Below are 10,748 nucleotides of genomic sequence, written 5' to 3'. Positions count from 1 at the left end.
CCCAGATTATATTGATTGTCAGCACTGGGAGAAGAGTAAGGAAGAAGTGAGGGAAATAATATGGATCATATGATTTTTGGAAAACTTATATGGAAATTTATTATTAAAATAAAAAAAAAATTTAAAAGGTGACATTTAATTCCATCAAAAGTGAAGTGCAAACAAAACTTAGAGAGATGCAGGATTCCTGATTCAGTTCCAAGGCAGATGAAATTTAGTTTTATCTAACAGTAACAACCCAAAGTGCTTCTAAGTTGCCCTAAAGGCCATTTATGGGTCAAAGACCTATGTTACATCTCAACTACTCAGCACTCATGGAGACACACTAATGATAAGGACATGATCCTGGAGAAATAGGCTGAACACTTCATAGTGTTCAACAGAAGTAATCAATGCTCAAGCTATTGACCATATATATCCAATTGAAGTCAATCTCTTTCTATCAGAACTTCTAGTTGAAGGGAAGGTTTTAGATGTGTAAGAGGGAGATTTTAGGTATTTTATAGATATATATTTAAAGTGTGGCCACCAGGAATCAACAATTCAGATTGATGCCATAATTAAAATAGACCCAAGTCAGGATAGGGTTTAAGGTAGTTTATTTACAATTAGGAAGGTAAAAGGTAGGGAAATAGAGAGAGGGAGAGGCTAGTCCAGGCCTGTAGAGGCCTGGACGGAGAGAGAGGGTTAAAAGGCTATTTAAACTAGGCTACAAGCCACAAGACCTTAGCAATCATAGAGGCTATAAGCCTACTTAAGGCAGAGTTTGGAAACGTCAAGGTAGGCCAAGGAAGTCAGCCTAACTTACCCATGTGACAATTCAGAGTAGAAGCAGTCTGAGGTCTCAGCTGAGCACCGCCAGCACCAAGTTCAAAGCCGGAACTCCCTCACCAGGAAGTAATCAACATATTTGAAGAGATAGTGTCTCTTCATTTCCTGTGGGCCCACCTCTAATTCAAGTGGACAAATGGTAGCCTTTACACTGATTTGGACTGCCCAAAGGGCAGTCCCTTGTTCTTGATTTATTACTTATTGTCACGTGTGATTAACTCATCTCCCCTCCCTACTGAGGGAGGTGGGGATGATATAATCTAGATGCCTAGGGTAAGTAGAGTTTTGACTATGAATGGGCTAGAGCTAATTCCATTTACACAGATGCCATTAGGTTCCTCTCATGTGGCAAAGCACCTGATACTAATTCTATACCAATAGAAATTTACATGGCAGGAGGGTCCACTACTCATACAAAAGCTAATTGAAGGGGGCAGCTGGGTAGCTCAGTGGATTGAGAGCCAGGCCTAGAGACAGGAGGTCCTAGGTTCAAATCCGACCTCAGACACTTCCCAGCTGTGTGACCCTGGGCAAGTCACTTGACCCCCATTGCCTACCCTTACCAATCTTCCACCTATAAGTCAATACACAGAAGTTAAGGGTTTAAAATTTAAAAAAAAAAAAACAAAAAAACTAATTGAAATCTGGGTTATACGGCAAAAGGTCACCCCCTCAGGGGCTCAAGGATGCCACATCATTGTCCATCTCTCTAAAAGACATGGAAATAAATTGTCTGGTGTCAAACACAGGAGGGTCTCTTTCAGTAATTACCAACAAGATTCTTGCTAGAGTATTCTTTAATAAGCTGATCCTTATCTGCTCAACAGCCAGTGTGACTTCAAAAAAGGCTGAGGGGTGATCCACATAGTGTTTGCTGCCCTACAGGAGAAATGCCAGGAGCCAAACAGAGGTCTGTACATAATGTTTAGTGATCTGCTTTTGATACTGTCAGTTGTGAAGGCTTGTTAGATTAGGAGTGCAAATACACAGATGTGGAGGACTATCTAGAAGAGCAAAAAATTGTAACATTAAATGAAAATACGTGGGAGCAACTAAGTGGCTCCGTAGAAAGAAAGCCAGGTCCAGAAATAGGAGGTTCTGTATTCAAATTTGACTTCAGATACTTCCTGGCTTACCCTGGATAAGCCACTTGATTCTATAAGAGTTAAATTTAATTGTTGGACTTAAAATTATGTGAAATAATATGGTTGCCAAAATTATTATATCTCAGGTCAGAAGTTTATTTACCAAAATAGAGGAGAAACAATAAAATAGAGAAATGTGAAAGAGGTTAGAGAAAATACCTATACTAATCCTCAGTCAGGAGGGCCTGTGGTGGTGAATAACCACCAAGGCCTTCTCCAAGATGTTATGGGGATAATTTGAGGAAAGGTGTGTGGTATAAGGGAATATGAAAGGAAGTTGTCAGAGACTTGCTAAGTGAGTAATCTAGGTTACAGGTAGGCTGGGATTAAGGAGATTCAGGATATAATATGGCTGAAGTCAGGAGTATAACACAGAAGGGAAACAGAAATCTTCAGGGAGAGGAGAAATTAAACTAAACAGACAAAACAACAGGCTTTACAGACTGGGACTTAGACTCAAACACAGGCAGAGGGAAATAGACTAAACTGAAATTAACAACAGGCTTAGTTAATTTCACAGGAAGGGACTTGTTTTGAAGTTACACTTTCCTCCAAGATGGATACCCCGGCTTCCCTTCAAGCCCAGAGTATGTTGATTCTTTCTCTCTTCTTCCCTCTCTTATATAACTAACTGACCAATTATACTAATAAGTCTGTTGAAACAACAAAAGGGTTTATTATCTTTAAAGGTTGATGTGTCAGGAAAGTGGTTCAAAGGAAAGCCCTAACAATTGTCTCAGGAACCTCAGGTGGGGGAACGGTAGCAAAGATGGAGTCTGAGTAAGGACCGGCCTTTAACTCAGCTTACAAAATAAATGATGACTGACTAGTTTCTCTATATCTAATATTGTCAAATAACAATTAACCCTTCACAGATTTTAACTCCTCTCTAATTACTCTCCTTATTAACTCCACAGACATATAAGGTAAGGGAGGGAAGGTAGGAAATAATATCAGGGAAGGAAGATATAAAGGGTTTATCCAAAATAATAATTTCTTAAGTAAATATATCAAAGCTAGGCTAAATTTCAATACTACAGCCAGGTAAGGAAGCAGCTCGGCTGATCAGACACCCTCCCTCCACGGGAGACCCTAATCAACTGACCTTTTCTCAAGATTCCAAACTCCTAACAGCTTTTGGAACTCAGCCAAAGCTAGAAAAAACCATATGACCCCCACTCTCTATACTACAAAGATGAAAACGAGTCTCTCCAGAAACTAGGAAAGAGTCAGCTTTTTTCACTCATGCAGGAAGCAGTCCAGGAGTCTGAACCAAGGTGAAGCCAAGATGTAAGCCAAAGTCTCCAGAGAAGTTTCCTCGAAGACTGTCTTCAGAAGACAGTCCCCAGAAGACAAACTCCACAAAACTGTCTCCACCAGACTGCCTCCACAAGACCAACCCCAAGCCAAAGGATTCCATGGCTTTTATGGTGACATCTTGTCCTGTCCCCTCTTCTGTAAAGATTAAAATTAATATACAATAACTAAGTAATATTTTATAAAGTTTATTCACAGTAACTAAGGTAAAAAAAAAAACAACTTGCTAGCTAAACCAGCCTGGTCCCACAGGTAGAGAAGGAGAGAGAAGAGTTTCAGAACTTGTAAACAAACAACATAAACATGCATGTAAATGGAAAGGAAAAGGATGCTAGGTAATACGGAAAGGAATTCTGGGGAATATAGTTTAAAGGGTACAAAATTCTCTATAACTTCACTTCCCAATCAAAGTGTCTGTGAGATCCACTTCTCACCCTCTGGAGGTGTAAATTCTTATCAAAAGACTTCACAGATTCCTGGCTGATTGAGTTTCTGAGAGTGTAAATTCTCATTTCCTGGCTGCTTGATTTGAAAGGGTGGAGCTCTCTAAGTGGCTAAGTGGCCTAGTGCTAAGTAGGGTGTATAAGCTTTTGTTGTTTCAATTCAAAAGTAGACAAAGGAGAGTTAATCCTGTCTTCACAATCTGGGAGGTACTAAGTGTTTGTTTTAAATTCAGGGAAGTGTCTAACAGACTCCCTATGGACATGTGAGAGACTTTGAGACTACATTACCCATGATTCCAATGGCTCTTAGGGCATGGGGACGGCAAAGGTCCCCATGCAGGGGGCAGTTTAAATTCAGAGGAAGGCCAAAAGAATGCCTCTTGATCTTCCTGAAGAGTGGACTGATGTGCGGAGAGAATGGGCTCTGGCGGTAAATCTAAAAGCTAGGTAGGCGCAGTCATATATATTTTACCAACATGGCCATGGTTTTAATTAAACTACTAATTTCTCTTATTATATCAGTCTTTTTCAATTTTAATCGTAACATTGATGGCAACCACTACATCAGAAAAGTAGCTCTCAATCTTGCAGATAGCCTAATGAGAGCATTTATAGCCATGCTTTCTTTTTGGCCATTTTGCTTGGCTCTTTTGAGCAACTTTTTTAAAAAGGAGACTGGTTTTCCTCGCCATGCTTTTGCTAAAAGCAACAGCACGTTTTTGCCTCAGGTGGGACTCAGCCAGCCAGTCCAGCCTGTGTAAATGGAATTAGTTCCAACCCATTCCTAGTTAGACTCGTACTTAACCTAGGCATAGAAATTACATCACCCTCACCTTCCTTAGTGAGGAGGGGAGACAAGTTACCCATACATGACAATAAGTAACAAATCAAGAACAAGGGACTGCCCTTTGGGCAGTCCAAATCAATGTAGAGACTGCCATTTGTCCATTTGAATTAGAGGTGGACCCACGGGAAGTGACGAAAGGCACTATCTCTTTAAGTAAGTTGGTTACTTCCTGTGGAAGCAGTTCCCGCTCTGAACTTGGTGCTGAAGGACCTCTCCTGAGATCACAGAACGCTTACACTCTGTACTGTCATGTGGGTAAGTTAGGCTGACTTCCTTGGCCTATCTAGGCCACTTCCAAACTCTGCCTTAAGCAGGGTTGCTGGGCCTTGTGGCTTGCAGCTTCATTTATTTAGCCTTTTAACCTTCTCACTCTTTGTATATCACGCACTAGTCCTAAATCTCTCAAACCAGCCCTTAGATTCCTGTGTACTAGTATGTCTTACACCCACATATTTCCACAGTGAGTTCCCTAAGTATAGATCAAGGCTGCTGCAGTCAGAGCTCCTTAAACCAACAGAGCACTTGGTATGTACAAAAACAAAAACACTCTCTCAAAATTTCTAGCCCTTGTGGAAGACATGAATGGCCTCAACCAAACTTAGAAGGAACCTGGACCCTACCCAAGACTCAGTTTCCTGTTTGGACTTCTCTTTCCCCCATTCTTTTAAGTATGGATCAGGACTGTGGAAGTGGAAATGCCTTGGAGGCAGAGGAAATTTGAACTATATAAGCCAGCCTGCCCCAAGGACTAGAGTGTGTAAAAGTGTCTCTCTTTGGAGCCTGCCTGCCTTTTTTCTTTCTTTCTTTTTTTTTTTAAAGTTTAGCCATTTTCAACTTCTTGCTGATGCTAAGATTCTCTAAAGCCTTCAGGCTAGTTTCAATCTCAGGCAGAGTCCAGAAGGTCCTAAAGCCTTGCTCCCTGGGGTGGGACTTAGGCTCTAGGGCCGTGATGGCAAATCTATGGTACACATGCTAAAAGGGCATACAGAGTGCCCCCTCTGTGGGCACACCTGCAGTTGCCCATCAGAGTTCCTTACTAGAAAGCCAGAGGGACTGGGGCTGAACAGTTTCCCTCCCCCTCTCCATGCCCATGAGGACATTCCTCACTTCTCCCACCCTTCTGCCCCAGCAGCCTATAATGGGAGCACAATCTGGGGTAAAGGGGAGGGGGCTGAGGTGGGGTAGGGGTATGGCACTTGGTGAGGGGGGCAGGTCCTGGTACTCCTCTAAAAGGTTCACTATCACTGTTCTAGGAGGTCCTGGCCCAGATGGTGCACACCGACACCCTAAATTCACCTCAAGAGTAAGGCGATCCTCAAAGGGAGAAAAGAGTCAGACTCCTGAAACAGAGAGTTCCTGGAGCCAGACAGGGCTTGATTGGAAGCCTGCATGAGGCTGAGGCAGGAGTGGGGGATGTCTAACGGCACAATGAAGTGATCATAGAAATCTCCTAGTTCATCTGCTTCATTTTACAAATGACATTGCCTTTGAACTTGACAGAGGTTTTTTGTTTTTCAATGATGGAAAAGTAGGACATGGAAAATCTTTAAGGAAGAGAGATTTCTTTGTGGACATTCTTCTTAAAATTTGGCAATATATGTAAAGAGTTTTGCAGAACCTTAAAGTACTCTGTACACAGTCCTGCATGAACTCAGTACCCTGAATTCTTTCACTTAGAAATGTTTGCATTATATACAGCTGGGTTGAAGATAAGCAAAAAGTTTGTGTCCCTGTTGACCAACAAGGGATATTTGATAACCTCTGTGTCCTCAGTTCATTATACCTATTATCAGTTGAAGTTGGTAGATGCTATAATAAAAAGAACACTGAGGTGAGAGTTTTTATTTATTGTCTGTTTGATTGTCATTTAGGGTTTCAGTTTCCTTATCTGTCAAATAGGGGGTCTGCACCTCACACCTATCAGATTGGCCAATATAACAGTCGAGGAAAGTGGCAAAAAAAAAAAGAAGAAGAAGATGGGAGAAATGTGGCAAAATTAGGACACTAATGCATTGTTGGTGGAATTGTGCACCATTCATTCTGCAGGACAATTTGGAACTATGCCCAAAGTGCTATAAAACTGCATACCCTTTGATCTGGTAATACCACTACTGGGTCTGTATCCCAAAGAGATAATAAAAAGAGAAAAGGACTTACTTGTAAAAAATACTTATAGCAGCTCCTTTTTGTAGTGGCAAAGAATTGGAAATTGATGTCTATCATTTGGGGAATGGCTGAACAAATTGTGGTACATGTTGGTGATGAAATACTATTGTGCTATAAGAAATGGTAAGATGATTTCAGAAAAATCTGGAAAGATCTGTAGGAAATGATGCAGAGTGAAATAAGTAGAAGTGGGAGAATATTGTACACAATAACAACAATTTTATACAATGATTATGTGTAAAAATTTGGTTACTCTCAGCAATGCAATAATCTGGGACAATTCTGAAAGAATTATGATGGGGAATACTATCCACTTCCAGATAAAGAACTGTTGGAGCCATCTTTCATATCAGTGTATTTTTGGTTTTATTTTGGGATTTTGGTTATGTATGAGTTTGCTCTTACAACAATGACCAATATGGAAGTGTTTTACATGATAATAAAAATAAATTTTTTAAATGAGGGGTTTAGATTACGTGATCCTTTAAAATTTTTTCTTTTTATTTTGGATTTAACAGCAAATAAAATGGGCATTTCCACATACATAGAACATTATTTATTTATTTTTATTAAAGTATTTTTCTTTTTTCTCTTTTCTCTAATGTTTGACTTTTTGTTGAAAAAAAAATTATAAAATTCTTTTCCTACAGGATTTTCTTTGCTCAGAAGGATTTTAGAAGGCCCTTTTGTAACTTAAAGAGAATTTGAGCAGCACAAACTTATCTTCCTGATGCTTTTTTTCCTTCACAGATTAGCATCCTGAGGCAAGTCCCCTGATCACCTTGTGACCTCTACAACAAATTGCTTCCACCTTACAAGGGGAATTAAACTCCTCCACAGAAGATGAATGTCAAGTATCAGAACCAAACTGATGAGTGGCAAGCCTGGGGTTCCTCTGTGAGGCCTACAAAGCTCCTAGTCTGAACTGCCTTCCCCAAAGAGAAGCAAAGGCAAAGGTAGACAGGATTTTCTATGTGTCAAAAAACTAGGAATTTTACAAATCATCTAGCTAAACCTTCCACCCTTGGGTAGTGGACAGGATGATTGTACAACACCCCAATCATAAAGAATATGATGAGAGGGAATGATATCCTCCAGATTTAGACAGAGCTTTGGAAGAAAATCTCCACAGCCCTACAAAAGGGATAGAAGCTAGATTGAAGGATGATGGTAAGGGTCACTTAAGACTGAGAGGCAGAATTTAGAAGTTCCCTCCAGTAGCTGGGCCACTTGCATCTTGGGCATCACAACCCACTGCCAGAGCCTCAGGACCCACTGTGCAAAAGAAGGAAGGAAGGCAGGAAGTAAGCACAAAGTTTTGGTCAGCACTCTGAAGCCCAGGAGGAGTAAAAGCCATGCTAAGCAAACTTCTTATGGTGAAAGGTTGAGCTAGAGGTCAGCAACCTTTCCAAGGTGCTTGCTTATCCAAAATGGCCCTTCTTGGACATTGGTGTACATGGACTCTCACAAGCAGGAGAAATGTAAAAAGTGGCATGGCCATGATAATGCAGAAAGGCTGGGGCAGAAGGGGTAGGTGGCAAGCAACCAAAGGATTGTCTTTGGCAAGCATGGTATGAGTTGTCAATCCTCAGCCTATAGACTTGTCTGAGTTTCTCATCTGCCTACACCATAAGGGCCACTTTAGGTCTTCATATGAATGCCTTCCACTGGTATAAAAATAGTTACCTGGGGAGGAAAATCTAGGCTGGTCATGTATTAAAACTAGAAAAGCTGTAATCTAGGATATCTGTTACTCAGAGAATTATAGAGTTCAAGCTGGAAGGGACCTTGGAAGTCACCTGAGCCAACACCCTTACTTAACAGATGAGATAAGAGAAGTCCACAGAGTTAAGGTGACCTGTTCAATATCACACATCTTGAAAGTAAAAAAGCCAGTGTTTCCAAATCCAGTGCCCTCTCCACTACATTACGTTATCAGTGGATGCTTAGAAAGACCTAGGAGAGCCATTTACATTAATGATGGAATGCCAATTACACAGGGGCCCTTTGAAGAAACAGCAGGATGAAGACTGAGGCGCATGGAAAATATGGAAGAGATAAGGTATTCCATTGCCTAATACTAAGAATTGGCTCAGGAATCACTCAGAAATGGACCACAAAGGCAGTTCTCTTAGAGGAAGCCCTTGCAGTTTGAGGTATTCTGCTTTATAGTCTCTGGAAATAATATGAGAAGGTGGCCTAAAACCTGGAATTTAGGTGGGTTAAGATCAGACACTGGACACAGCCACCTTTTTTCTTTCTTTCCCAGCACTCGGATGAAGAAGGCTGGTGACTTGAGCTCACTTTCTGGCCATATGATGACACCACTGGCTGCATAGCTTAGATTTCTGGGGGAAGAGGATGGAAGATTAGAACTCATCTCAAACCTGAGGGGGCCGGTTGATGCCAAAGAAGGAGGAAAACTGACCCCACAAGTCCCTTTCCTGTTTCACAAAAACACAGTTCCAATGAAATGATCTGCCTGACTGAGGCTATATAGATCAATCTATGCCACTTCAGGATGGAAGGTCACCACCTTCACCTTTCCTTTGCACAACTGCTGAATTTCAGAGACATGGCTCTCTGAGTCAGTGGCAGTGTAGATGGACTGACTTTTATAGTCTTCACCCAGAGCCTCAGGGCACGTTTGATCTCCTTCAGGTCAGGACTGTGTTGAGAGGTTCCCCAGTGTTCCCTTTGTAGCCCACACCATGAGGGTGAAGCCCTGAAGTGGGAGCCAGCCTTTCCATCCTTCAGCATATTACAAGCATTTTTCCAGAGTCAATTCGGAGATGAACCCCAATATAAGGCCTGATGAGATGAGCCTGGATCTCAGTCTCCCCCTTCTGGATCATCTCATTGGATCTCCCCACATATTTCTGCAGGCCCCTGTGCTCCTCCAACACAGGAAACTGGGCTGGAGCTCCAGGCAGGGCCAGTACTGAGTGATTATCTGGGGGAAACCTTTGGATCCAATGGTCCTTGTAGGAAGGGCTGAAGGCAATGCCACCAAAAAGTTCTGATTTGTTGAAGCTGACATTGAACTGATCCCAGAATGGGATCCTTCATTGGACAGGTCTTCTTGTCCGCACTCTGCTGGGCTGCCACATCAAAGCAGCAAGTCACTTGATTCTCAGGAGGCTAGTGGATAGGTGCCAATTTCTCCATGAATTTCTCCAAGCTGATGACCCAACGATACTTGTTGAGTGGTTCCAACTTGAAATATGTCTCATAGGATACATGCTGATTGGTGTATGTAGGCTTGTGATGCTGGTATTCAATCCAGGGTGGGATGCCAGGGTCCGGTTTAGTAGCTTTGCAAATGCCAAGGAGCCCAAGAAGTGATCTGCCTGGTTCCCAAACTGCCTGATGCAGGGGCAGATAGCCAGGGCGGAGGGGGGAGGGGGGAGCCCAGGCATGGGCAGGACCTGTGAGGGCAGCAGGAGCCAAGTAGGGGCAGGAGGTGTGCCCATGCTGAGAGGACCTTGTCCGTCTAAAGCTGGAGGCTACTGGCCCACCTGTTGCACTCCCACCCAGGCTCCGTGTGCTGCCCCCTTAAAGTACTTTTCTATGGTTACATGATTCATGTTCTTTTTCTCTCCAACTCCACCAGCAATGCATTAGTGTCCCAATTTTGCTACATCCCCTCCAACATTTATTATTTTACTTTACTGTCATATTGGCCAATCTGCTAGGTGTGAGGTGGTACCTCAGAGTTGTTTTGATTTGCATTTTTCTAATCAGGAGGGATTTAGAACCCTTTTTCATGTGATTATTAATAGTTTTGATTTCTTCATCGGAAAACTGCCTATTCATATCCTTTGACCATTTGTCAATTGGGGAATGGCTTGATTTCTTGTACATGTGACTTAGTATCTTATATATTTGGGAAATTAGACCTTTGTCAGAGAATTTTTTTTAACATTTATTAATATTCATTTTTAACATGGTTACATGATTCATGCTCCACCTTTCCCCTTCAACCCCCCCCCCGCACCC

The 10,748-nt window shown here is 42.0% G+C and overlaps 1 pseudogene; it reads right to left on the bottom strand.

Annotated features, from left to right (window-relative positions):
- Positions 1–9,118: 9,118 nt before the first annotated feature.
- On the bottom strand, positions 9,119–10,222 carry LOC123248943 (annotated as a pseudogene).
- Between the last annotated feature and the right edge of the window lie 526 nt (positions 10,223–10,748).

Source organism: Gracilinanus agilis, chromosome 1 (assembly GCF_016433145.1).
Source record: "Gracilinanus agilis isolate LMUSP501 chromosome 1, AgileGrace, whole genome shotgun sequence".
NCBI lineage: Eukaryota > Metazoa > Chordata > Mammalia > Didelphimorphia > Didelphidae > Gracilinanus > Gracilinanus agilis.
This window is presented reverse-complemented; position numbering and strand designations above follow the sequence as displayed.